The sequence below is a fragment of the Falco biarmicus genome, chromosome 4, assembly GCF_023638135.1.
Source record: "Falco biarmicus isolate bFalBia1 chromosome 4, bFalBia1.pri, whole genome shotgun sequence".
NCBI lineage: Eukaryota > Metazoa > Chordata > Aves > Falconiformes > Falconidae > Falco > Falco biarmicus.
Window position 1 is genome coordinate 102,060,759 of NC_079291.1, and position 26,114 is coordinate 102,086,872.

The 26,114-nt window shown below is 48.0% G+C and overlaps 1 long non-coding RNA gene across 1 annotated transcript; it reads left to right on the forward strand.

Moving 5' to 3' along the window:
• The first annotated feature begins 990 nt into the window (after positions 1 to 990).
• Positions 991 to 9,182, forward strand: LOC130148953 (uncharacterized). The gene is made up of 3 exons (XR_008821718.1): positions 991 to 1,770; positions 6,009 to 6,199; positions 9,105 to 9,182. It is a non-coding gene; the product is annotated as an uncharacterized LOC130148953 (long non-coding RNA).
• The last annotated feature ends 16,932 nt before the right edge of the window (positions 9,183 to 26,114 follow it).

Here is a 26,114-nt window from a genome sequence, read left to right on the forward strand (position 1 = left end):
CCTGCTAGAAATGGGAGCCTTCTTAGCAAGAGTGTTTAAAGATAGGGGGTTTTATATAAAATTCTCTGAGAAAGAAGTGCATTAACACATAGCAATGTTAATAGCACTCGATCTGTAGAGACCTATTTATGTATATTACCACAGGCAAATGCCCACAGCATTTCTTACAAGGTAAATATACTCTTGCTCCAGGCGTGGCTAAATCGAGGTGCAGAGCAATGACCTGGCTGGTCCACACAGCGGGCAGGGGAGAGAATAAGTGGGAAGTGACAGAAAGGAGCTTGAGTTGTGACACAGGTCCTGCCTTCATCTCAGGCACAACTCAGCCCCCCTTGGCCCCTCACCATACCCATCCCAGGGATGTGGCACCAGGCCCTGCACCCACAGTGTTCAGCATGGCACACAGCAGCCTCTGTCCCGGCTCGATGCAGTGATGCTCTTACCAGAGCAAAGACCAGACTTTCAAAGCTCAGAAGACCCACTGCCGCCTTCTGGGAGTTTATAAAATTCATTCTAGTTCATACCTGTTGTTGTTTTAAAACCATTCCTTTCTGAGGAATGACTCAGCTCAAGAAAGAAAAAGTTGTTTTATTTTTTGGCTAACTAGGAGAATCCAGTGATATATAAGGGGATGGGAGATCTCCTTGACCTCCAAAGCTGGAAGAAGCCATTTCCACATTTATGGCACACCTATTTTATTAGGCTCGGGCACAGGCTATGCCTGCCTGCATCAGCCATCTCCCGGTTTTCCCCCCACGTTGTCTGTTGATGGCTCAGACCAAGACCTTTGCAATGCTTCAAGCCAGCTGAGCCTGGAAACGTCTGGACAAGCCAAGCAGCAGTTTCCAGTCACTCTGCCCCATCCCCTTCCCTTCTCTCCCTGTGGGGCTCCTCTCTGCTAAGCAATGCGGGACGGGGCTTTTTGGGGAAGCGAATGCAAGACCCTGGCTAACTTCTGTCCCGTATTTCAACTTCCAAGGCCCAACATCAAACATGTCACTGCAGCCTGAGCCCCCATGAGCCTGACGGAGGAGCAAAAAGAGAGGGCTGGAGGCAGCAGATCCTAATCTTTATTAAATAAGAACAAAGCTTATGCCGGCTAATGAGAGAAACAAACCGATGAAAGATCCGGCGAGCTCCTCAGAAGGACACAAAGAAATTCTCTCTGAACAAGAGCAGGCTAAAAATATTCCCGAATATTTATTTTGCTGGCAATGGCTTCACAGGCTCCAGATTCAATGCCGCCTCTTTGGGGATTGGTATGGCCATCAAAGTGATTTCAGAGGGTGCTCCGAACTCCGCATGACACCCGGAGCTGCAGCAGAAACAGCCTTGCAAGCCAAGACGCAAGAGCATGATCTGCCTCAGTGCTGTGAGAAGACAGCCAGTCCCTGTACACCTCTGTTTCTCTAAGAACAACAGGGTGGTTTACCATCAGTTTAGGCCCATCATCCTGTTTGGAGCCAATGTGTAAGAGCCAGAGATGCTGCAGGTGTTTTTCTCCAGTGTCAGTCCCTTTCTCGACATGGGTCCCTGTGCATGGGCTGCTGAGGCTGCCAGCACCAAGACCTGCACTGATGCTGTGCACCCTCTGCATCACGACATCAGACACATCAGGGACAACCCACAGGAAACTGGGAACACTGGTGGTCTTTTCCAGCTCGAGCCCACAATGTTCCCCCAGCGAATCTCCATAACCAGCTGGTCCTCACCAGCTCCAAGTCTCCTCTCTGCAGCAAGCCACAGCCCACGCAGCCATCATCAGTAAAGGTATGGACATCATTTTCAATCAAACCCAAAACCATGTGAAGTTGCCTAGATTGTGCACGTAGCGTAATGAACTCCAAAGCACAGACTGTGCCTGGGGAAACCAGTCAGGGTGGGGAGCATTTTGGGAGGCTGTGCTCAGCCTGGTGTGGGCTGTGGATGCCAGCAAGCAAGGAGCTTGCACCCACACAAGTGTTTGCAGAGATTCAGCCAACCCAGCTCTTTCGCTCCTCCTGCCCTTGCCACCTCACATAGGCCCCCACAACCTCTGTCCAGCCCATCATCTCCAGAGACGATGGGAGTGATGGCAACCACCATACTGGATCAGACCGCCTGGCTGGGGCAGGTGGGCAGCTTCCCAGGCTGCTCAGAAATTCAGCTTCGCAACTGCCCCCCGCTTTCCCATATAGGCTGAGCCCCAAACCTCAGCCTTGACTGCCACTGAACTTGGCTGAAAATGTCGCTTCCAAAGGCAAAAGCAATGCAGCAACGAGGTCTGCAGTTCCTCCTCCACCTCTGCCTTCGCTGACCATGAAACCTCAGCCTCTGCTCTTTTAATGTACTGTGGCTGAACTTGCTGCCAGCAGGTCAAAGGGAACATAATTTACTCGGGCTTTGATGCATTTGATACAGTTTGGGGTGAAAAGGGAGAGGGGGAGGACAGGAGACGGAGGGCATAAGCGGTGGCAAGGAAGGAAGAAGGTTGCCTGGCTGTATGGGAACTGGATTAGTATGAGGATGACAGAGCCATTTTCTAGCCAAGAGGGACTTAGCAATAACCAAGAGGGTTTTGACTGGAGCAGGGGCTCCACGTGCTCAGATCAGCGCGGTGGGTAGGAGGCAGCCTGAGCATTTGTCTGCAGGCCCCTTTTTATCTCTTTCTCCAGTTAGGAGATTTGGACGGGGAGGGGGAGGGGAGCGTTTGTATTCTGTATCGCCTGGAGAGTCCTTTTACTGCTCAGGCAGGACCACGGGACAGTTGTATTTCCCCTCCTCGCAGCCAGTTCTCATCGTGTTTGCTTGTCCTTACACACCCTCCTTGTCTTAGAGCCCTTTGCCAGCTGCTTCGTGAAGCCCCCCTGCCCATTTTCCTGCTGGAAGGATGTTGCAAGGCAGAGGGCAGGTAAATAAACCCACGTGGTACCATAGGTGGCTTTTTTGGAGAGAGAAATTGCAGGTACCAATTGCCCAGTCTACACTCAGAGCATGGAGAGCTCGGACACCGAGGCCAGGCTGCAACCAGGGGAGCGCAGCCCTTACATTGCTTCTGGCTGGGCTTTTTTGCAGCAAGATGGTCCAGATCATCTTGCCAGCTCTGTCTGCACTGGTGTTGTCCAAACCCCAAAATACTGTGCAAACATCCACCCTCTACCCTTCTCATTCCTCTAGCAACCACCATCAGCCTTGGAGAAGTCAGGGGCCATCACGTGCCTCTTGGTGTAAGTTTTTCTACAGGTACCAAAGCTGTACCTTGGCTATAGGCTTCAGGGCAGGACTGAATTAACAGCAGGAGCCAGCAGCTTTTGCAAAGAGCCCCTCCTGATGGCAACACTTTCGGGTCACACCACACACCTCACTGGGCTGTGAGCACTTGGGTCACAGTGATGCTTTCAAACACAGGTCGCTTCCCCCTTTTTTTGTAGGGGGTTTGAAACAGGAAAACGGCAACATCTCTTGTGAGAACCTAAATACTTTACTCTCCAGCTTTTGTCTTGGCTGGCTGGTGTTTACACAGGGGCAGAGAGGCCAGGAGGAAGCGAAGCGATGTGGCTGCTGTGGTTTCAGTTCTCACTCCACCTCACTACTGAGAAACTGGACCCATGGTTTGGTTTGTGGCTGGGGGGGAAGAGGAAAGGTCCTTGGATCCGATCCCTGCTGGGGAGGCTCTCCCAGCCCCGCAGAGGCACCAGCAACGCTGATGGGGGGCCTTGAAAAAGAGGAGAGAAAACCAGACCCTCAACAACACCCCGCTCCAGCAGCTCACAGTGCATTAATATTCACTGCAGACCGAGGGGTGTAAATTCACTGCTATCTCCTCAGAGTTTGCCGTTTATGCCGTTCATTTCAAATAGATGTCACTACTGCCTTATGAGCACTCCTCCGAGCCAGCCGGTTAAATGGACCTAGTGCATTATAGTAATGGAGTAACTGTATAAAAACAATGAAATCCAATCTCTTTAAACTGATTTGATGTCTGCCTGAACCACAACATTTCCTGCTAATGGCTTCCTTCATTTTGTAACCGTGATCTCCACCTGATCAGATTACAGCTGTTTTTAATTACAAAGCTAATAGAGTTTGTAGGCAGTGTCAGGCAGACGGCGCATGCCTGGGGTGGGCACAGGGTGGAGGGGAGCCGGCAGGGGCTCTGCGTGACTCTGCTAACACACTCAGCCCGTCAAGCTGACTGTCAAAACACTGGGAGTGGGGGACAGCTAGGAGGAACAGTGATATTTTTTGGCGTGGAGCCAGCACACCGATCTCCAGGCCAGTTTGTGCGACAGCAGACAGCCCTGGGTTGTGCTCCTGCTACATGCTCAGGATGCCTTGTCACCAGGCCAGGCAGCTGGTGATGCCCAGCAGATTTGTGGCATGTTTGGTCCTCCTGTGAGACAGGTGCTAGGGTCACAGGAAGGCATGAGAAGGGCAGAAACAGCTTTTCTTGATGATGGAGTGTAAAAAGACCAAGAGAAAGGAAAAAGAAAAGAAAAAAGACCAGAATAGGGATGCGTGGTGCCATTTGACTCTGCAACTGATGGGGCAGGAAAGAGCATTGTGGATAACTGACAGTGGAAAAAGCCCTTGAGATTGATGTCTTTCTTACGGAATAGTGCAGTCAGCTGCTGCAGGGTCTGCGTCTTCTGCCTCGCCTCGGCCCAGACAGCAAACCCCTGGGGACCACCTCCACAGCTCAGTCCCATTCCCAGTGGCCTCGTTTTTTCCAGCGGTTCATTTGTGTACTGATTGCTCCATCTCTCCAGGTTAGGGGCACAGATCAGCATAGCTGCAGGGGGAGAAGCGGTTCGAAAAAGCTGTTCCAAGCAGCGCTGGCCAGGAATGCCTGTATTCAGCAGAGCATGTGCATGGCAAGCCCCAGTTTGACACTCTGATGGTGGGGAAAAACCTATGGGTGTGTTACAGATTGGTGCTGGGTAGTCCATGCTGACGTTTAGGATTCAGTTGAGGCTGGGCTCAGTTGAAGTTGGCTGAAACATCTCAGCAAAGAAACAGCAGCATCTCCCTCTCATACCTCCCTGTCCTGCCATGTGAACTTCTTTTGTGGGTTGGTGGAGCTACTCTTGTCTACCAAAGCATAGCGCCAGGCAAGTGGGATGGCTTGGTGGCAAGCAACCCACTTACAGCAACTGAGGAAGGGTGGGAGCAGGCAAGAGGAGGACCCTGACTCAGCCAAGCCTCCATAGGGGTGTCCCCGGGCAGTGTGAGCCACGTCAGAGGTGCCCCACTCAATTCACACTGCTGCAGGAGATGCTCGTCCCTTGCTGTTGTAATGCCAGAGCTGCCCACGTCGGGTTACACACCAGCCTTGTAAATGATTTAGGGTCCACATCAAGAGCTCATCAATTATGTACCCTGGGACTTAATTATTTAGCTTGACAGGAGTCTCTTCCCTTAATTTCATTGTCTTCTCAGTCTCCCCTTTCACAACAGAGCCATGGATGCTCTGCTGGGAAGGGTACGTTGTCGTATGTCTCTGCTCCTTCCCAGTATTGCCCAAAGTCATCTATTTTCCCCTTCCTTTAGTGGATGAGGAAAACAAGCCCCACACATGACACTGGGTCAAAGTGAGGGTCTGGGCCTGTGCACCACAGCTGCTGTGCTCTGCCCTTGAGGTGTGTTAGGGACTGGACTCTGCCACTGGTCCTAATTGAGCAAATTTTGAAGAATCTGGGGATGCTGTAGGGGCTTTGGGTGTTGGGATGAATTTTTGTGATTTCCAAAGTCCTTTCTGATGCTCGGTCACCCATCAGCAGCCAGAGAAGAGGGTTCCTATAGCCCTTCCAGGTGCTCCCTGGCAGCACTGGGGGTGCTGCCTGCCTGCCACACCAAGAGCCATCAGCACATACTACCATTCCAGTCAGCACTTCCCTCCTCTCCTCCCCTCCCTCTTTTCTTCTCCTTCCACCTCTCCCTTTAACCGAACTTTTAAACCCCATGTCTGGTGCAGGTTTTTACAGTAACTGAAGCCTTTGAGAATTGTTACTGCTGTGCTGTTTTCACAGTGACATTACTACGCGCTGCAAAAATGACGAGTATCAAAAGTCGGTCATTGCTGCTGGGAGGCCACGGGTCACAGCAGCCACAGGAGAGCAGGAGATGAAGACGTGGCCACGCTCAAGGGGCACAGCTCAGGCAGGCGAGGCCCCAGATTTGACAGGATTTCCTCTCCGCATCATCTCTTCGTCGTGTCTTGGTATGTCTTTAAACATGTTTATTTTTCAACCCTTAAAAACTACCTTTTCCTAAAATAAATAAATGAAGCTAAGACCAGGAGCCTAGGATTTTAAAGCAACCCTACAATAACAAAGCAGTGTGTGCAGACCAGTTGTCATCAGCAACCCTACAATAACAAAATAATACACGCAACCCCATGCAAGGCTGAAACAACCACTATGGGCATGTGAGGAAGGAAATATATTTTCCAGCGTTGAGCTTAACAAGACTTTGTTCTGCAGTAAACTCGGGGGTCAGAATGGGGATGTAAGGACCAAAACACCTTGAGCAGCGTAACTTTAATGTCACGCAGCAGGCAGGGTCATCGGACATGCAGCAAACACCGCTTCATTGGCGTGGGGTTTAATAGTCTGGAAAAGGAAAAGAAAGCAAGGTTTTGCGATGAAACAGGAAGTTCCCTCGAATCCTGGAGCCTTTGAAGAATTGTCAAAGGAATGAGAAGTCTGTATGTTTGAAAAGGCTCTGGGTAGTGGAGCCAGAGGGGGCAGGGGGACACAGGGAGGGAGGCACCAAGCACAGGCCTTCTCCAGTCCCACACTCCACTCTTTGTTCCCCTTTTCTTTTTTTCTTAAATTATTTGATGCTTTTTCATTGCTTTATTTTTTTATTTTCTGACACACACACACGCACCCTCTGAGGTTAGCAGGAGTTTTCTCAGAGTTAGAGCAAAGCCACGATCCTACATCGGGCTGCTGCTGGCACGGCTTTGCCTGCACCTTGCTGCAGAGCGGTGAGTGGAAGTAGCTCTGTGATCCAGGCTCTGCTCATGCCTGACACACAAAACCATTTTTTTGAGGAAGTGTTTCTGGAGTTCGAAAAGGTCTTGGTTAGCTGTCTTTTTTTTTTTTTTTTTTTTCCCTTTTTAAAATTTATTTCTGCCCCTTCTATTTTTTGGGCATGGCACATCTGTGTGGCTGTGGGAGCAGATGGGCAATGCCTCCCCTTCCCAGAGTGCCTGGGGTTGACCAAGAGACACCGAAGAAAATCCCTGTATGATTTCTGACACATTTTCTCAGTGTTTGAAATACAAATATGTGGAAAAATTGTAGTGTCGTGGCTTAGCTGTTAGTAGAGGGAATCTAGTTTCTGCAAAACTGATGCTGCTGCTGATGTTTCTGAGGGCTGAGTTTAAAGGCCTGTTGCATGCCCATAAAGAGGACTGGACACTAGACCTAAGAGAGGTTTTCAGCCAGCTGAAGGCATCATGAGGGTGCCCAGCACTGGAGGGATGCCTGCAGGCACTTCTTCACAGGGAATGGGTTTAATTTCCTTGCAAACCCAGGGTGAGGAGGACCAGCTTTTTCTTCCTACCCACCAAGGGAAACAGAATCCGCCTCTTCCCAGGCAAAAACTGCTGGTGATGAGTTACCTTCTCCACTTGCAGCATGTCCTTCCTGGCACCCAGAAAGAGCAAGACATGAGCAACAAGGTGAACGAGAGGGAGCACCCAGCTGCTCGGCAGAGAGGGCGAGCCTGGTGAAGGGAGCCTGGAGGGAAAGCCAAGAGACTGTCATGACACTGCACTTTCCTCTGTGCTAATTGTACACTTGGGACCAAATTTAGACTGGTGTAACTCTGCTGAAGTCACTAGGGATTAATTTGGCTTCTGGTGGCTCCATTGTTTTAGCTAAATGAGTCAGAAGAAGCAGCCTATTCTTATCTGCGCACAGTGGGGCGGTGACAGTAATGGCTTGGTGAGGCAGACCCCAAAAGCAGCATGACTAGGACCCAGGATCAGGGCTACCATGAGCCGAACGGGGCTGCAAGAGGAAATGTTTTGACATTTGGGTTATAGATGGAGGCAGGCTCGGCGTGGGCGCGCTAGTGGTGCTCACCGCTGCTGCAGGCGGAGGGGAAGGGGGCTGTCAGGTTCCCTGAATATTCGGTGGTGCCGTTTGGAGTTCCTCAATTCTTCAGCCACCGGAGAGGGAAGCTGTGGCTCTGGAAGGGGCACGTGGTGTCTAAGGGGACTTCACACTGCTTCCCGGCCCAGTGAGAAAAGGAGCCAAGGCTGGAAACATCCAAAAAGCACCGGCTGCATCCCTGGGCTGCTCGTGCATCTGTCAGCAGCCGGGTGCGGGGAAGGAGGGATGGGACAGAGGATGGGCTTGCACAAGGTTGGAAGAGATGCCTGGGGCATAAGTTTTGCCTGCTGACACAAAGCAGCATGCCACTTTTAAGTGTGTTGTGCATTCCCTCAAACTTCTGGAAAAGTCAGGATGGTTGGGAAGTTTTGATTTTTCCAGCCCAGGTTAGGTGCAAGTTGCTTCCCAGCAGAAAGGTGGTTTTTGTGGGAGCTCTGTGCCTCAAGCAGCCAGCACCCAGCCTTGTGGCAGGCAGTTTTGGAGGGGAAATGGTGTGAGCAACGGAGACGAAACCATTGTCCTTCTTCCCATGCCTGCTGCTGCACCCAGTCTCCTCTTTTCATGCTGTACCCACTGGGCAGATAAGCACAAGACTTCAGACTCTGAGGCTTTCAAGTCTGCACCTTTCACCATGGGTAAACACGCTTTAAAGCAAGTACAAAGGCAGATCTTCTGAGGATGGAGATAACAATAGGTAGGAAGGGAGGGGAGAGCAGACCTGGAGCCTCCCTGCTCCCAGCGCTCCTGCACCTCCGTGGCTCAAATAGGCACATTCCCAGCATCCAGGGCCAGATAATAAGCAGAGCCACAGCAGCTATTCAGGAGGCTCTGACCCTGGCTAGGTAACTACATAATGAGCCTGTTTGAATTGCTCCCGTCCCTGCCAAAGGGGTGGGATCGGGGGATGCTTTTGTTTGCAATAATGAACCTGTAATTATGCTACATTTCTTGGTTTTAGCCACATTTTTTGTGTGCGTGTTGTTCTCTTTGTATTGACAGATTTATGGCCAGGATACTCCGCTGCACCACCAGCCATACGGCACTGTGTGGAGACTGTCTGACTGTTGTCTCGGAAAGGTGTGGGAGGAGGGGGGCGGGGGGGGGCTCTTTACACTACCCCAGCCCCTGAAGGGTTAAATAAATGCATTAAAATTAATACAAATGGCAGAGGTGCTGCCTTTCCAAAAGTCACCGGTTTCAGCAAGGCAAAACCAAATCTTTTGAGCTTCAGGTGAATAATAATAATAAAAAAAAAAAAAGTAGGAAACGATTAAACTGCATAAATAAATAAATAACACACCAGATTTCAGCTCCAAGGCGCTCAATGAAATTACACTTTGAAATGCAAGGATTAAGCAGGGTAGGTGACAAGGTAACTTTGTTAACAGGCTAATCTCTCGCCTTAACAGAGACAGGGGATTTACATGTGACTGCACAAAACTGCTTTATGGTCTTTTTTTCCAGCTGGAGATGGTAGGAAGGGGGCAGGATGAAATGGGACAGGGTTGGATGGTTTAGAGCCATTTGTAAGATGGGTTTAAACTGATTTTTTTATTATTATTATTATTTTAGGTTTGTTTGTGGTTTTCTTTAAGCAAGTCTGCATGGAAATGTGTCACCAATAATCAGCTGTTTCCAAACAGTTCAGGTAGGGGTTGATGAAGATGTCACAGGATGATGAATAATTGGGTAAAAGCATTTGTGGTGCTCTTTCTCCCTGAATGGTTTTATTTGTTTTCTTGTAAAAAGCCAACCAGCAGCATGGGCCAGTCAAAATGTTATGTCAGGACTTCTTTGCCCTGAGTCTATCCCTGAATTTCAGCACTTCTTAATCAAAGGCTGTGTGAAATCTAAATCCAGGTTACTATGGCTTTTTTTTTTTTTGGGGGGGGGGGGAGAAGAAAAAATAAAAATAAAAAAACCTTTATGTCTTTACATTTCTATCTGTTACTAAAAGTGACCGTGATGGGCAGAGGAATCTGAAATGAGACCTGAATCTTTCCTGTGAGGTTTTGTACCATAGGGTGCCCACTTCACTGCACCCAGGGTTGAGCTACCCCTCCCTCCTCCAGCAGGCAGAGCGCTCCTGGCTTTGCAGTTTAACCTCTTGCCTGTCAGTGTGGATCTCCACCATGAACCAGAGGAGATGTGGGGGAGCAACCAGAAGTTCAAATTTTCTCCAGACTTCATTTCTGGATAAAAATGAGAATGAGAAAACCATCTCCTCCATAATGTTCATTTGAAATTCAACAGAAAACAGCAGGCAGAATATGTTCTCTGGTTTTAAATAGATCTGGTGAAAGTATTTATCATGTCATATTCATTGCAGCATTTCTAGGGTATTTGTGCTGGCTGCAGGCGGAGGGACTGATCCTGGAAGGAAACGCAGTGTCAAGTCCCTAGCCCATTTCCAGATTCATGTGGTGGACCATTTCTAGATGAGATTTCAGCTTTTTCAGGTGGGTGAGGATGATCTCCTCTATGAAGGCATGGGAATGGATGTCCTAGTGAGGGAGGCTCTGCCACTGGGTCAGGGAAAAGTTGCTTTTCGCTTTGCTTTGATGCCTGGGTAGCAGGAGAGACGATGGTTTCACACAGGAGGGTTGTGAACCTCAGTTGAGTACAACTGTTTAAAAGTTTTCAAACCATCAGCCCTAAGAGTCTTCCCTACTAATGCTGGAAAAACAGAAAAACGATGTGGTCAAGCATTGCCCCTCAGCCTCCAGACCTCAGGGTTATGTCCATTCCCGCATTTCAAGCTGCCTTTGCAGGAAGGCACATGTGAAGTGCTCACAAAAGGCACATGAAGGTTCAGCAGTGCATCTGCCCAAAACCACCGTGGCCAGCTTGGCCAGTGACATACCAGCAGGTCACGGAGCCAACGGCAGTACAGGCAGAGGTCAGAGCCGCAGTGGTGCGGCAGGAGGGGAGGTGGGGGTACGGGACAGGGCTGTCACAAGCACAGCAGGTAGCTGTTTCCCCTGGGGAGCCATCTGACTCTTCAAAGAAAATGCTCAACTTTGGGTTGAGTTGACTGAACCTGATAGAAGTGCTGGTCCAAGCTGCAGCCGTGACGTGGCTGCTGGGGACCTGGAGCATTACTTGGAGACCCTTCTGCGCCTCAGCAGTGATAACCAGAGCACACCCTCCACACAGCGTATGGGTGACAATAAAACTTGTTGGCTTGCCGCTGCCCAAGGACTCGAGCTTGTGCACAGGTCATGCAGGCTGCCATGTGCCAGGTCCTAGCAGGGCTCATCGGAGGTGGACTGCTGTCTGTGAGCACATCAAGCACTTTCCCATGCATGGATGGAACACAAAGCATGAATTACCCACTTTAAAAATCAGACATAAGCCCAACTCTGAAGTTTATCCACCATTTGGGCGCTAAAACATATTCAAACTGAGCATCAGACATTTATTCTGCACAGGAATCTGACCAATTGTTTCCCTTCTCTCTCTCCTCCTTATACCTTAAATCATTTTGACCTTTAATTGGCCCTAATTTGCCCACAGACGGCCCTGGGACCCTTCAACACATTTGCTTGTAATTGGGTCCCTTTGTTATTTTTCCAGAGAGCCACTGCTGGTTGTTTCTTTTTGAAAACATTGTGGCATGTCATTGAGAGCGGAGCCGCTTTTAAATTAGCCCTGCTGGGGGCCAGGAGAGCCCTGTGAAAAGCCCAGCAGAGAGAGACAGGGCTATCTAAATGCAATTATCATATCACTGCGAAAATGTGAAACCAGCCTGAGCTTAAGCAAACATCACACGCCCCTCGGCTGGAGGGTGGTAAATACTTTGCTGGGAGGCACGAGGTCGAATGCCAGCAGAAGAGGTTATCCTGCCATCACACATTCTGCCGGGCGAAGTGGCGAACGTCTCTCTGCCTCTTGCTCCCTACAGCTGGGAATGTAACTTGGAGATGTGTTTTCCTCAGAGGTTTTATTCAAATCCACCTTATTTCAGCATGGTGGTTTGCAAGCAATCGCTCTGGTACAGCTATAGGGCACTGCGCCGCGGAGCAGGAATAGGAAAGTCCAGACGAGGAGCAGCCATAGCAGTGAGCAACTGTATTAGCAGACAGCCGGCCCTGTGTGCGCTCTTAATCTGGCTGTGGCCACAGTTTGCCCCTAGCCCCACTCATAATGTCATCAAGATCTTAACAGTCCAAAGCTAAGTTAGAACAGCAAGGGATAATACCGCAGCTAGATAGCATCTGCGCTGCCTCCTGCGCTAATGGACAGTTGTTCTGTAACCGAGTCTCCCAGCTCAGTTAGCCCTGCAGCATGGAGACCTTGCTTTAATATTCGCTCTGTGCAGACCTTAAAATCAAGTTAAGTTACAGTGCTGTCAAGCATCTGACCACGGGTTGTTATGCTGATGGTCCTCTTGTCACCAGCTGAGATTGAAGCTGGTGCCCAAGCAGCTGGGAGCTGCAGCGTGTCCCGTAAGGTCATTTTAGTACCAGATCCCAAATAAGTTTACTTTCCATGGCTTAAAGCATTCATGCAGGCAGCACCCACAGAGTTCCGCTGCCTTGGAATAGGTTAGTGAACTACATGTCACATTGTACAGAAAATCAAGTCAGCCGTGGCTGGCAAAAGCTAAGGCTGGATTTCTGCCCTGCAGAGGGGAGTTTTGTATCAGCTCAGTCTGTCTGTGTGTGGCTCCAGCAAGGAAAAGACACTGCTGACACTAGTGGAGGTCAATGGCAACTGAGAAGGACTTGCTGCTCTGCAAAGGTAGTATGTGTGATGACGCCTCCTCTCCCTCGAGGCTGTGCGCTGAGACAGGCATGGCAAGACAGTGATCGCAATGTGAAAGACACGTTTGGAAGGAGGGCAGAGTCCTGCCCTACCAGCATGGCTGTTAAATCCTAGCTGAAGCCAGTAGATGGGCCCTTAGAAACAGACAAACCTCGCAAGTCCCTCTGTTGCCCATGGATATTTCTTCATCTGAGGGACTGGAAGCTGTAGTTCCTAATGGTCAAGGCATCTAGTTAGAGTGGCAGCTGGAACTGGCTGAGTAAAGTGGGTCTTACTAGTTGGCAGCAAGACTCCTAGTTGCGTAAAGTTGCTACCATAATCTGGCAACATGGAACTGGCTCTGAGGTGCTGGGGGAAGAAGTCCATCAAAGTGTCCCCCTTGCCCTCACCACATCAGACCCTGCTCTCCCAGAGCCATGTGAAAGGGGCAGCACGCCTCTGCCCAAACCTCCACCAGCTGGGGCCGCTCACCCGGAACACAGAGCCCTGAAGGCTGCTGGCACAGAGCAGCTCCTGGGTGTGACCGGAGTGCAGATTTTGGCCAGGACATCACATGCAGACCTGCAACTGCAGCCAAGTCCTTTTCTAAGGTTAACATGGAGCCAGCAGGCCTGGGGGTGAGGTTTGGGGTCCACATGATGCACCAGGCATGGCTGGGTTCTCCTTTGGAGGACAGCCTGCGCGTGAGAAGCACAGCTCCACCAAAGCAGGGCTGAACACTCTGGAGTCTGCAAAACAAGGTGGGAAGCATTTTTGTAGTCGTCTTCAGAATCTGCCTCTCTCTTCTGACTTAACTGTACATTTTTCCCAGGGTTTTCTGATGTTTCTATGCAGCTTGTTTAGGATCCGAGGCATTTTACCTCTGTGGGTCAGAGCCCACATCTGACCAGAACCTCATCACCAGTCTTAGGTTAAGACTGAAGACCCTCAGAGTTCAGCAGTGGATCCCTGCAGTCCAGCTGTAAGGGAGGACAGCATGCACCCTGAAGAGTTTACAGCGTCAGGCTCAGTCCTGGCAGATGCTGGTCCATGTAAGTATGTTTAGACACACGATCCTTCCCCTTGAGCTCAGAGTGCCCAGGATTCTTGCATATGTAAATGTTCGCAAAGTCAGGGCTCTGTTTGTATTGCCTGCTTACTAACTTAAGTTTATATTTAAGCTTCTGATTTTTTTTTTAAATCCATCCATAATTTTAAGGAAAGGCTTTTTGCTGTGCTTTTTAAGCAGATGTCTGAAATATTCCTTGTGAGTTCAGTGTGTTGCTGCAGTAGATACAAAGTCTGGGTCCAGTAGTTTGCGACAGGGTCTCTCATTTTGCACAATGATGAAGGAGCATGAGAACTGTGCTGTACAAACCCTTGTTTGCCATTCCTGACAGTTTTTTGTCCCGGTTGCTGCTAGGATGTGCTTTCTCATGGTCAGACCATTATATAGGTCTGTGCTTGGTGCCGGGTCAGAAAGCTGGTCATCTGTCCTGCCTTTGAGCAAGACAAGTGCAACAGGGCATGCCTGCCTGCGCCAGCTCCTCTTACAAGCCCAAAGCCTCTCTGGGAGCTTGGAGAAAGCCAAAGCATCACCCTGGCACAGGGAGGAGATGTCCATATCATGGAAGCCCTTTGACAGCACCAGCTTGGTCAGACCCAGAGAAAAAATGCCTTGCTGGTAGGGGACAGTGGCATGGCAGTTTGTTCCTGCCATGCTCCAGTTACAGTGTGTGGAGCAGCAGAGGGTACTGGTCTTCAGGACTGTCACTCCAGCACTAGCAAATTCCCCTTTCAATCATTCTTTTTTTATTATTATTAAAACAAAAAAGCCTGAATGGTCAAGCAGGAAGAAGTCATTTTTCCAAAGTACTTAGTGATGAATTTGGGAAAATTGGAGGGAGGCCAAGGAGCTACAACAGAGAGTACAAGCTGGGTGACTTTCCTGGGAGTGACCAGAGAAGCTTTCAAAGCCACCAACCCCCCCTTCCCCACCACTGCCACAGGAAAGCGAAAACCTTGGCGGGCAGAGGAGCTGCTGCCACCGCCACTGCCTCCTTTTCTTGCTGCCAGATAAAGAGGACAGGCTCTCCTTTTTCAGCCCATTCTGCTCACACAATGGGAGAGGGGGATCAGCGCCAAAATTACAAGTGTGAGCCCTTAATGCATCAGGTTGAACAATGGGCTTCGGAGGCGTCTGCCTTGTCGTGAGGAGCAGTACAGCTAGTTCTGACTACCCAGTGCCATGGAAAAAAACCTCATTGTCCTGGTGAAATACTCCCCAGAATGAAAACACCCTCCTCCTCCTTTCTTCAGCTTCCTAATGGGAAGCAAAATAACAAACCAGGCCCACAATTAAACAAACATGCCACTAACTGAGCAGAGCTCAAGTGTAACAGATGTTGTTGCAGTTGGACCAGGCTGGAGGCTGGGAGCAAACTGCGCTGGCTGGCTGCAATTCCTGGGACACTGTTGCTGCCATGGTTTCTTTGCCACACCAGGGCCTTCTCCCTCCACCAATCTTTCTTCCATTTTCTCCAGTGTTCCTTTTCCTTGCTCTTCTCCTCTTGGAACATCCCTTCTGCTCATCCTGCCCAGCCACCCCATTTTGTCCCAATATCTCATTCATCACTTCATCATTTTCATTTTTTAACACTCAAACCCACAGGTTTTATTTCAGAAAAGCTCAAGAGAAAGGTCAAAGCCACTTCAATGAACTTTTTAGACCATTTTAATATAGGAGAACATAACAATTATTTTTCTCCTTTTATTTTTTCTTGCTTACATCCAGTGCAGGGACCAGCTCTGTCCCCTCACTGGCACACAGTCTCCATGAGGGTGCTCAGTGCCACCTCCCAGTTCCTGCAGCCCCCCTGAGTTTGATGGTTGTGATGCTGGTAGCTGTGGGGCTGCAGCTGGGCACAAGTGAGATTCCCATCTGAAAAGTGCTGTCCCCCCGTTGCTGTTCCTGAAAACCACTGGTGCCTCTGCCACACAAGAAATTTGGTGTTGGAGAGGGAATGGAGATGGCTAAAGAAGGGCAAGCAAAAGGGAAGCTGTGTCCTTTCCACATTCAGCTGGAACACATCTTCTCTGGGGCTTCACAACCCTGGTGCAGTCCATAATGGGGGTCTTTTTACCTCTGAGGTTTAAAGTCCCTAGGTCCCCATATGGCACCAACTGATGCTTCTGACAGCCCATGCATCCCTGAGCTTTACTGGAACCTGTTTCTTCCAACTCCGTGTCAAAGGCACCAAAATAATTGGGCACATCCCAGAGCCAGAGGCTGGTTGGCCTTGCTCACTCCCCTGTAGAGCTGTGTCAGGGTCTTATGCTGCTGGAGGAACAAGAGGGACTCAAGAGTTCAAGCAACCCCCAGGGCTGGGCACAGTCTTCTCAGGCCTTTGGGTGAGTCCCTAGAGCAAAATCTCCCTGTCTCTTCTGGGAGCCATGGTCACCAACACCTCACTGAGGTGTTTTGAAGAGGAATACAGGGCTGTAGCATGGGCCATCTGTGCCCACACAGGTTTTTGACTTGTCTTTTGTTCTACTTGCTCTTGTAAGTACAAAGTCCTGTGCAGTGGGGTTTTGCCTTACCCCAGGCTGCCGTAGCGACTTCTGCAACTATTAATAGAATCTTGAAGATGTAAGAAAAGTTACTTCTCTTTCTCCTTCAAGCAGGGGAGCTGGAAGAAGTGGGAAGATCCCTGAAATCTTCCCTGAGCTGTCTCAGAAACAGGGGCTGGACCAGCCCAAAGGCCCCCAGAGCCACAGCTCACTGGCACAGTTTGGGACTGGAGCATCCCCCACCCGCCGTGACCAACAATGCTGTGGGGTGGAGCAGGTAAGCAGCTCAGAGTGAAGCCTTGTTTCGTTTACCCTGTTTGCTTGTTAGGTGAGATGGGCTGGATACCCTGAGGTACTGGCAGTATTAAGCCCACATCACCTCTCAATGCTCTGCTTTGGTAAGGAGCCAGCCAAATGCACAGTCACTGTGGACCAGGTCTGCTAGTTCACCACGCCAGGGGTCAGAGCAAGAGCAGCACAGCCACGGATAGCTCTGGCCAGAACTGGCTCTTCTGTGCTCCCAGATGGCTAGCACAGCACCGAGCGATACTTCTACTCGTATGACAAAGTTGTGAACAAGCAACAGGGAGCCCTTAGCAAAAAGCTCCCCTGCTGTCAAAACCCCCTTCCAGTTCAAAATGAAAACCAAGTCCAGGTGAATGTCCAGGTATTCCAGACCAGGGTAGTGCTGAAGGTAAATCACAGCAAGCCAACCAACCACATACTGGTTTACTAATCGCCTGAGTTTTTGGGTTTTATACTTTTGAACTACTTACATTGAGGCAAAGCACCTCAGATGGAAAATTTGATCACAGTATTGGGTTTTACTTTACTTCCTTTTTCACAGTTGATACACACAGTGTGTGCACATATGTGACTGCACATTTGATAAATACAGCAGATTTACGAGGTCGGCTCCATTAGAACAGTTGATGACATGAGCTAAAATGACTAAGAATTACCATCCAGAAGTGGATGTAAAATTCTTAGACTTCAAGAAACTCAGGGGAAGTCCTGTCCTATAAAACACTGGTGCTTTGTTCAGAAAATGCATCTCTCTTTTCGCTGCCCTTCATTCTTCACCCCACCCCCTTCTTTCTCTCATTTTAAACTCAAATTTACCTCTCTTCAGTTCCCACTTTGTTGCCCACAGCATCTTTTATTTTCACAGCAGCTTGGCAATGCAGATTTTGAGACTAAGACCTAGAGGGACACACGTTATTATAGTAATGTATCTGGGCTGTGGCTGCAGAGCACCCACCACCACCACCACCCTCTCACTAGCTCTGGGGCTTCCTGGATCCTGCTCTGAGCCTGATCAGGATGCTGAGCAGCAAAAGGAAAGTCATTTTTGGTTGGGTTATTTTTATGCCAGCTCAACACGTGGAGGCAATTCTTTACCAGGTCAAGTGAGAAAAGGAATGGAAAAGAGAGAGACCATGTAGGACAGCAGTGCTCAGCAGACAGGTTGGCTAGGGATGCTGCAGAGCTGCTGGCTCCAGCCCTCTTTTTTATTTTTTACTACCGGTGTATTCTGTGTCTTGTATGGATGTTTGTCCCAGTTCTTGCTCAAGTCACTGACCTGAATATACTCTTTACCAGCAGCTCTCTACTTAGTCCCATCCCAGTGAAGAACTATGTGGCTTCTATATTTCAAAGCCTTTTTAATTTAGGTCTTCTGTATGCAGGACTATTTTGATAAAGCTGGGGAAGTGATGACACAAATAGTTGACAACACAAATAGTTTTGCTGGCAGGTCAGAAGAGGTGGCAACCTCTGGATGAGAGCCATGAAAAGCAGCTGTGAACAGACACCTCTGCACAGAGCTCAGCTGCAGCTGAAACAGGATGCACAACCTGGGGCTTCAGTCAATGTTTCATCAGGTCAAAGGAAGGGACAGGGTGAATCAGTCCAGAGCAAATGAAAACTATTCTGAATGCCTGCTCATAAAACCAAAGGGAACGTTTTTTCTGAGATCTGAAAAGATTTGTCTAATTCTCCACCATTCTGTTATTTCTGTTGTCGATCTAGTGCCTGGTTTCATTCCCATCCCAGACAAAAGCAGAAATGCTGGGATACCACAAGTAGTTGTTGGTCTCTGTAACTCTTCAGGCCAGGTAGAAGCAGAAGTAGTGGAAATTTCACATAAATTATCCACACGGTATTTAAAGGTGTGTCTGTACTGTCTTGAGTGTCTCAGCCTCTTCCAAAGCAGATAGTGTAAGGCACCAGCAATAGCAGCATTTCTGACTATGATTCACTCTGATTTGGCTGCAACATCTCAGATGCCTCAGATCCCAGGAGCTCTTGAGAAGTATAACCTCTATGCATCGTTTCAGGTCCAACCAAACATTTATTGGAAAGAGCAGGTAAAGTGAAGGGGAAACACCCTATGTGACACAGAGCAAGGAGTGAAGGCAGGACTGAGCAAGACTAAAAGATGCTGCATGACAGCAATTCCCACCCATTGTAACAGCCCTCAGCAGAGCTGCTACAAACTGGAATAGTTTGTAACAGCCCTGAGGGACCAGGGCCAGAGCAAGGGAGATAGCAGCCAGCTTTGTACCCCCTCACAGGACTGAAGCTCAGCATGATTTGGAAAGAAAAGGATCTTTTTTTTTCACTCTGGGAAACCGGAATCTAAGGATGCCAGCTGATGAGGGCTGTTCTTACAGAAAATGCCAAATAGGAGTACCACATAACCCTGTGACTGCTCACACTTAATCCTGTGATCGCTTTCTTTTTTAGATCCCTCTGTCCCCTCTGGATGGGAGCCCTCACTTTTGCAGAGCACTGACGATATGATATAATGCTCATGCAGGCCTGGAGGAGCCTTGCTCATCCCAGTGCCGCCATCAGGAGAAAAGCATGCCCTTTTGCTGTAGCCACACCAACCTGCAGAAGCCTTTAACCCTCAGGCCACTGGTGACAGGATGCCTGGCATCTGCCTATGCCTGCAAGCATGCAGCAAGAGCTCTCTGATGCAAAGCCCCTTTGGCCTTGCGTTGCTATGTGAGTCAGCTTCCTTGCTCTTCGCATTTCAATTGCATGCATCCACATCCAATCATTTGGGAATCTCATTGTAACTTGCATAAAGTCCCCACTGCTCCATAATTACAGGGACCAAACTAAGACAGTCCTTAGATTGTTTGTGAGTCAGGTGATCAGGATGTGGCCTAAGGTATCAAAACTTCCAGCAATAAAGGGGACATCATCCTAGCTAAATCCTCTCAGGGGCTGGTATGTGGCAAGCACTGGAATGCACCACTTTTCTTCATCTTGCTTGATATAATTACTTTCAGTGTTATTTAAAGCTCTGACTAATCACATGGCAATGGCCAGGTTTATAATGCAACAGTGTGTAGCCTGGAGCAAATTCTGACATAATTATACTTTATAAATTCCCCCATTAGAAATGACACTGCACTGGCATTGTGTACAAAGCAGCCATGGTCCAGTCAGCTGGCTCTGTGAAAATCTGTCTGACAATTGTTTACCCTGTTGGTATCTTATTGACACTTCCTACAATGATGAAACTGTTACATGACAGCGAGTGGGAGCCAGAGGCTGCACAAGTCTCTCCTTTCCTCTCACTCATTTCAAGTGCGGTCGTTTTCTTGCCTGGTTTTCTCTGGATGAGGGCTTGCTCAGTTCTCATTGCTCTGAAATAGAAAAAGAAGCGCATGGTTATGGTACAAATCACAAAAGCCCATAGAAATCCTGGTTGGGGTTGCATCATTTGCCACAAGAAGCAATTACTCCCCTAGGCCCCGTCCCTTTGCTGCAGTGTGATTATGGACCATTTTAGGATTCGTTCTGACCTGGCATTGCCTTGCGCCATGGCAGGGTAGCAGGAGCCAAGCTGCTCTCCCGCTGTTTTTGGCACATGCCAACAGAGCAGCAGGGCATTGTGATGGGCTAATTTGTCAGACCCTGGCATGTACCGCTGCAAAATGATTGCATGACATATTTGTTTCCCACCACAGTGTCAGGGCTGTGGCACGTTTGAATGGCCTGATGAGGCTGCCCTCTTGGTTGGGAGGAGGCCTGAACTCTCAGGGCTGTGACCAGTGCTATTTGGGCAAAGGCAGCCAAACTTCTCCAGTTTCGGAACACTGATTCAGTGTAGGACAAGGAAGGATTTTGTCCTTTTTGGTCATTATCTTGTGTAAGGGTAGGAAAAAAGATATTGGGAAATACTCGGTAATCTGGAGAAATTCGATGAATGCAATGAATATTGGTTATGAAAATTAAAACTTGTAGAGTGCTTCAAAGGCAGTTTTATCACCTCCCTGAGGAAGGTTCAGGAAGAACTCACTGAAACCATATCTTAAACAACAGGCTTGCTAGCAACAGAATAGCAACAAATGGTGATATCATTCAGAGGACAGGATAGAGGAGTGATTCCAGTCTCCCTCTAACTGGTAATTCAAAGTATGTGGAATGGGATCTGGGCCCTTTCCAGATCTTCAATTTCAAGCTGTCTCAGGAGACCAAGAAGCCTCCAACACAGGCAAACTTAAGAGAGAAATAGAGGAGGGTTTTTGAGTTAAAGCTGAAAAAGAAGGAGAAGTTAAACACCTGCATCCCCACCTGTAAAGGATTGTTCCTTGCAATATGTTGTCTATACCAGTTAATTTACAAAATCCCAAAAGACTGAGTTTCTTAATTTCCCTATGGAACAGATTATTCTTTAAAGGCGGTATTGTCACATCCATTTGGAAAACTTTGGGGCTTTGTGCAGTACAAGTAACATTGGTAGCGTGTGTCCATTTTCACCAGGTAAGAGCTGAACCTATTAACACACCTAAACCTGGAGCAATAACCCAGGACTTTTGTTTGTTTGTTTTCAGCATCATCAAGAAAGCTGTGACCTGGATGCACCACACAGTCTCCTTCCTAAACAGTAAGTAATGCCCCTAAGACACAGAATTTTCCTGACGGTATTCAGAGGCTGGACGAAGTACTGAGATGTTATTGCATGTATGGGAGCAGTGGTGTGGTGCCCGGCTTATGTTCTCAAATCCCAGTGTCCCCACATTGAGCTGGGTCCCTATGGGAATACAGTAGTTTTCCCCAGTCCTGTTAGTGGTACTGCGGGACCTGAGCAGCCCCCTCCTCTCTGGGGTGCATGTCCCTGCCTTGGCAAGGAGCAGCGTGGAAGAAGTCAGCACTGCTGTTCCCTATGGCAAACCAAGCTGTGGCTAAAGGAGTATTTAGATACCCTGGGCTGCCAATTCAGAACTTTTCTAAAACCAGCAGTAAAATTTGCTTCCAATTCCTTTTTAGGAAAAGAAGGCTGTAGTATAAAGTCCCATTTTCTAGGCATTAAAAGTTTACAACCCACACCATTAAAAGCAGCATTCTGTGTCTAACTTAATGTTTGGTCTTCAGGAACAGCTAGGAGGAAAAGAGAAGGTTCCCTGTTTGTTCTACAAAACAGGAAAGTGGTTGCTTTCTATACTGTAAATATGCATTAGAAAGCTCTTATAGGCTCGTGCTGGGGATTTGATGTTTTTAACTGACTACATTCCTTACATTTTTGTATAACTGCCAAGAAAGCTAAATAAAATGGCTTTTTTAGTGTTTTCTCTAAGAATAGCCCTGCTTCTTTGTAAATATAGCAAAGGAATTGTTGATAATAATTCTTTGGGAGAATAACTGGTGTTATTGATGTTAAAAGTAGAAAGATTGCTGTTTCTCTGTCTCAGAAATACAGCTAACCAAGTGGGCTGGGACTTCAGAAAGCGTGAGCATTCCATAGCCAGTTACTGAGATTAGATTACTGGTTTCATTCCTGTGCCAGAGAAGGTGTAGAATCAGAGAAGACTGGTACTGAAGCTCAAGTGTAAAAAACCAAAAAAACCCCACCCACCCACCCCCCAAAAAAAAGAAAAATAAAAAGAAAGATTTGTATTTTCTTTCAGAATGCAAAACTGAACTTTTTCCCTCCTTTTTTGCATTTCTCAGTTTGCAGATGGTTCTGCCTTCTGCCAACTTACCCTGAAAAGCTGGGGGTTAATCTACTCAGTCTGAGTCAAATATGCGCAATTAACACTTGGGCACCCCTAAACCTCTGCAGTGTTAGGTGGAACCCCGTCCTCCTGAGATACCAGCAGGCAAAGACTGTCATTCTTAGCTAGAAGTTGACAAGTTGAGCCAAATTTTAGACTGTTGCAGGCCCCTGGCTGTTTACTGGTTTGATGCCCATCATATGCCAAGACCTTAGATGTGTTTTGTAATGCCATATGATAAACTAGTGGTGAAATCAGGATTGCAGCATGAGAATTTGAACCACCCTGTGCCATGCTTTCGCTGCTAAACATTGCTGCCATCTAGGATTACCGGAAGGTGGAAGGCTCCTAACCCACTCACATGTCACCTTCAGGAAACAAAAAGGCTAACATTATTTTTTTAAGGTTGACTGAAAGCATCTGCCTTCCCTGCAGTCGAGGCAACCTCTCACAAATTCTGTGTCTAACTTAATGCTTGGTCTTCAGAAACCCTGTCATTAACTAGAACTGCACTTCAGTTAAGCATGCAAAGATTTGGTGCTTGTTCAACCGGGCTTCATCAGGGCTGGTAGCCCTCGTTAGGATTATTTTTCAAAACAGAGACTTGATGGGGCCAGGTTGTAGCATACATTGCCCAGATGCTGCCTTCTGTTTGTTCTGACTGTCTCCTCCTAGCCTCCCTAGTTGCTCCGTACCACTGCCAGAAAAGGTGGTAAATGGTTGCTCCTGATGCACCTTTGCCAGTGCCACTCAGCAGATTATACACCTCTACTATATTCTCTCTTACTTGTTTACTTCCCAGACTGCAACACTTCAGTCTAGTTATTCCTCGTAGAGATATAGTAGGTAAAAACAGGATAATTTTGGGAAAAGAGGTAATCAGTCAGTCCTGCCATTACTTTTTTTTCCTGTATCATCAGTTTGGTTACATGATATCATTGTTAATGAGGCATACACTATGTCAGATGGCATCTGAGGCCAAGCATCTTGGCATCTTTTGAGCCAAAAGAAGGGTTCTGTGTTTCACCATCAAGCCTGTGCTTGTGCCACAGATTTGATGATATTCTCTACCCAAAGCTACAATATCTAGAACGACACCAAAATTCATAGAGCCTGTAAGGGTTTCATCATCTCTACGATTGATTTGTGAATAAGAAGGGTGGAAGGCAGAGTTCCCACCCTGTAAGGACTTTTAAGATTTAAAAAATTAAAACAGCCCCCAGTAGTCCCCATACCTATCAATTTAACAAAAAACAAACAAAACCCAACAACAAACAAACCATAAAAAAATAAACAATATCCCCCCAAACCAGTGTGCTTTTATCAAGACTGGAAGATGTTACACAGGCTGACTACAGCATCAATGAGCTTGTTTGTGTTTTAGGAAATTCAGATTCTGATCCCTCACCTATCATTTCCAGCATGATCTGGGCTGTTGGCTGCTCTGCTTATGGCCCTAGACCTCGTTGTCACTGCTTGTTCCAAATTTGGGTTGAATCTCAAGCAGGTAGGACCAGACCTTGTTCGGATCCAAATAGCAGCCAACTTACAAGGCTCACAGAACTTCAGTCCTCAATGAGGGCAGAATTATGAAAATTGCTTGTCCTATGAGAATGCTGCCTTTCAAAGCCAAATCCACATGCTAAATTTGATTCGTCTATTCCTTTTAGTGCTCTTTGGAATAGTCTGAGCACTGTGATAAGGACTGTGTGGAGTACAATGACAGAAGAATAGGTTAAGTGTTGCAGATGTGCTCAAATTTGGGTTAGAGAGAGAACCCAATGGGACTAGTAGTCTGGGATTGAAACCACTTTGTGACTTCTGCATAACTGGAGAATTGAGCTGTAATGGGATGCAGAGTGTCTGCATGTTTGTCTGCTCATGAGAGGCACAGCTTCTTTCAAGTTGCCTGGACCACAGGCCCCTAATGATCTTTTACTAACTATAGGATAAAACAACTGTTGCCTCCCTGAATCCATCCATGTGCCGAAGAGGGATGTGAGTGAGGGCTGAGTTCCCAGAGCGGGTGCTGGGAGCACAGTGTGAGAGCGTGCGATGCTGTGCAGAAACACGGCTTAAGGTCAGACTCAGCTCTAAAGCTTCCCCAGAATCCCAAATCCTCTTTTTATATGAGTTTCACTCAAACACAAACAATTAAAGAATTTCATCTTCTCCAACTATGGTGGGAAAGCCTGGATGCTTCTCTGGTCTCTGAACTTTATTAAATAGCTCCAGAGTGTTCCCTAGATGAGGGTCCTACTTGGCTTCAGTCAATCCATATCTTTGTGCTTGATGCGAATAAATTGGTCACTGACGCCAGTTGGCAGTGGGGAAGAGAAATAACACAGCCTGTTGCAAAGAAGTGGGGGAAAAAAAAAAAAGAACAAAAAAAAAAGGGTAGCTATGAGCCTCATGTCTGCTGGTATGATTGGAGTCACTTGACAAGGACTCCCATCAATGGCAGCTTTTCAAAGACCTCAGCGTGAGCTATTGCACATCTCCGCTATCTGCCTCCTTTTATGTTTCGCGTCCTAAGGGCAACACACATGCCACCTTTTGAGCTTACATAGGTTCTGATGTCTGGGTGGAGCACTGGGAGACGCTTTTTGTAGGTTTAATTTTTTAATTTGCCCCATTAATAGCAACGGTCTGGTGGAACGGGGAGAAACTTTCCCCTGGGCTGGATTGCTGTGGATGCCAGCAGCTCTCTCATCACCAGGGGTTTGTTAAAGCGTGCAGTATGCTAACATCCTGCCAGCTCACCTTTCGCAAGCTGAGTCAAAAGCATTAGTCCCACCAGTGCAAATAAGGTGTCTGCCACATGTCTGCTGGTTTTTCCCTGGTGCACTGAGGCAAAGCAGCCCTTCCTTGTCAGTCATTGACCAAAACTGTTGATTCTGGAACAACGGACTATGCTGGTTGTAAAGGATGCCAAAACCTCTTGAAAGCTGGGAGGCATAGGTGTTTTCTTTTTAAATGAATTAAGCCGTAGAAGGAATTTCCCTGAGAGCTTGTTTGATATCTGGAGTAGAAATGGTTTTCCTTCTCCACCTCTGCCTCCTCAACACTCAGAGTCACATCCAGAGAGCCTTTAGACACATTTCCCCTCCTCTCTCCAGACTCCCTGCATTAGAGTTCCTCTGCCTTTATATCTAGACAGCTGACAAATGTTCCAGTTAAGTCCAACTTGAATTTTCTTGCTGGGTTAGTGTAATAATGGACTTAATTCAGCCTAAGGAGTATATAGCAATTGTAGAGCACATTTTCTGTTATATCAGACATTTCTGACAGGGTTGAGCTGGAGGAAGTTTGATACAGTTTGGTTAAACTGTCTGTTAAAATCACAACCAGTTTCTGAACCGCTTGTTAAAGCTCAGGTCTGGTACATCCCACCTGATGGAAGTGCTCTCCGTTTTCCCAGGAGCCACTCCTGCTCAGTTTAGCAGGCAGTTCCCCCACTTCCCCTCCCCAACAGCAGGCTGAGAGGGGATTTGTGGCCAGCTCCAGGCCCCAGGGTCACCCAGACACCTCCTGACCCCCCCTGCCTCCCTTGAGCAACATAGCTGTGCAAAAGGAAAGCTCATCCTGAGATCTGTGTATGCCCAAAGCAGCACAGACCCCATTATATTGCTAAATGCTGCCACATCTTGTGTGAAAGGTCTTTTCCAGCCCAAATGAT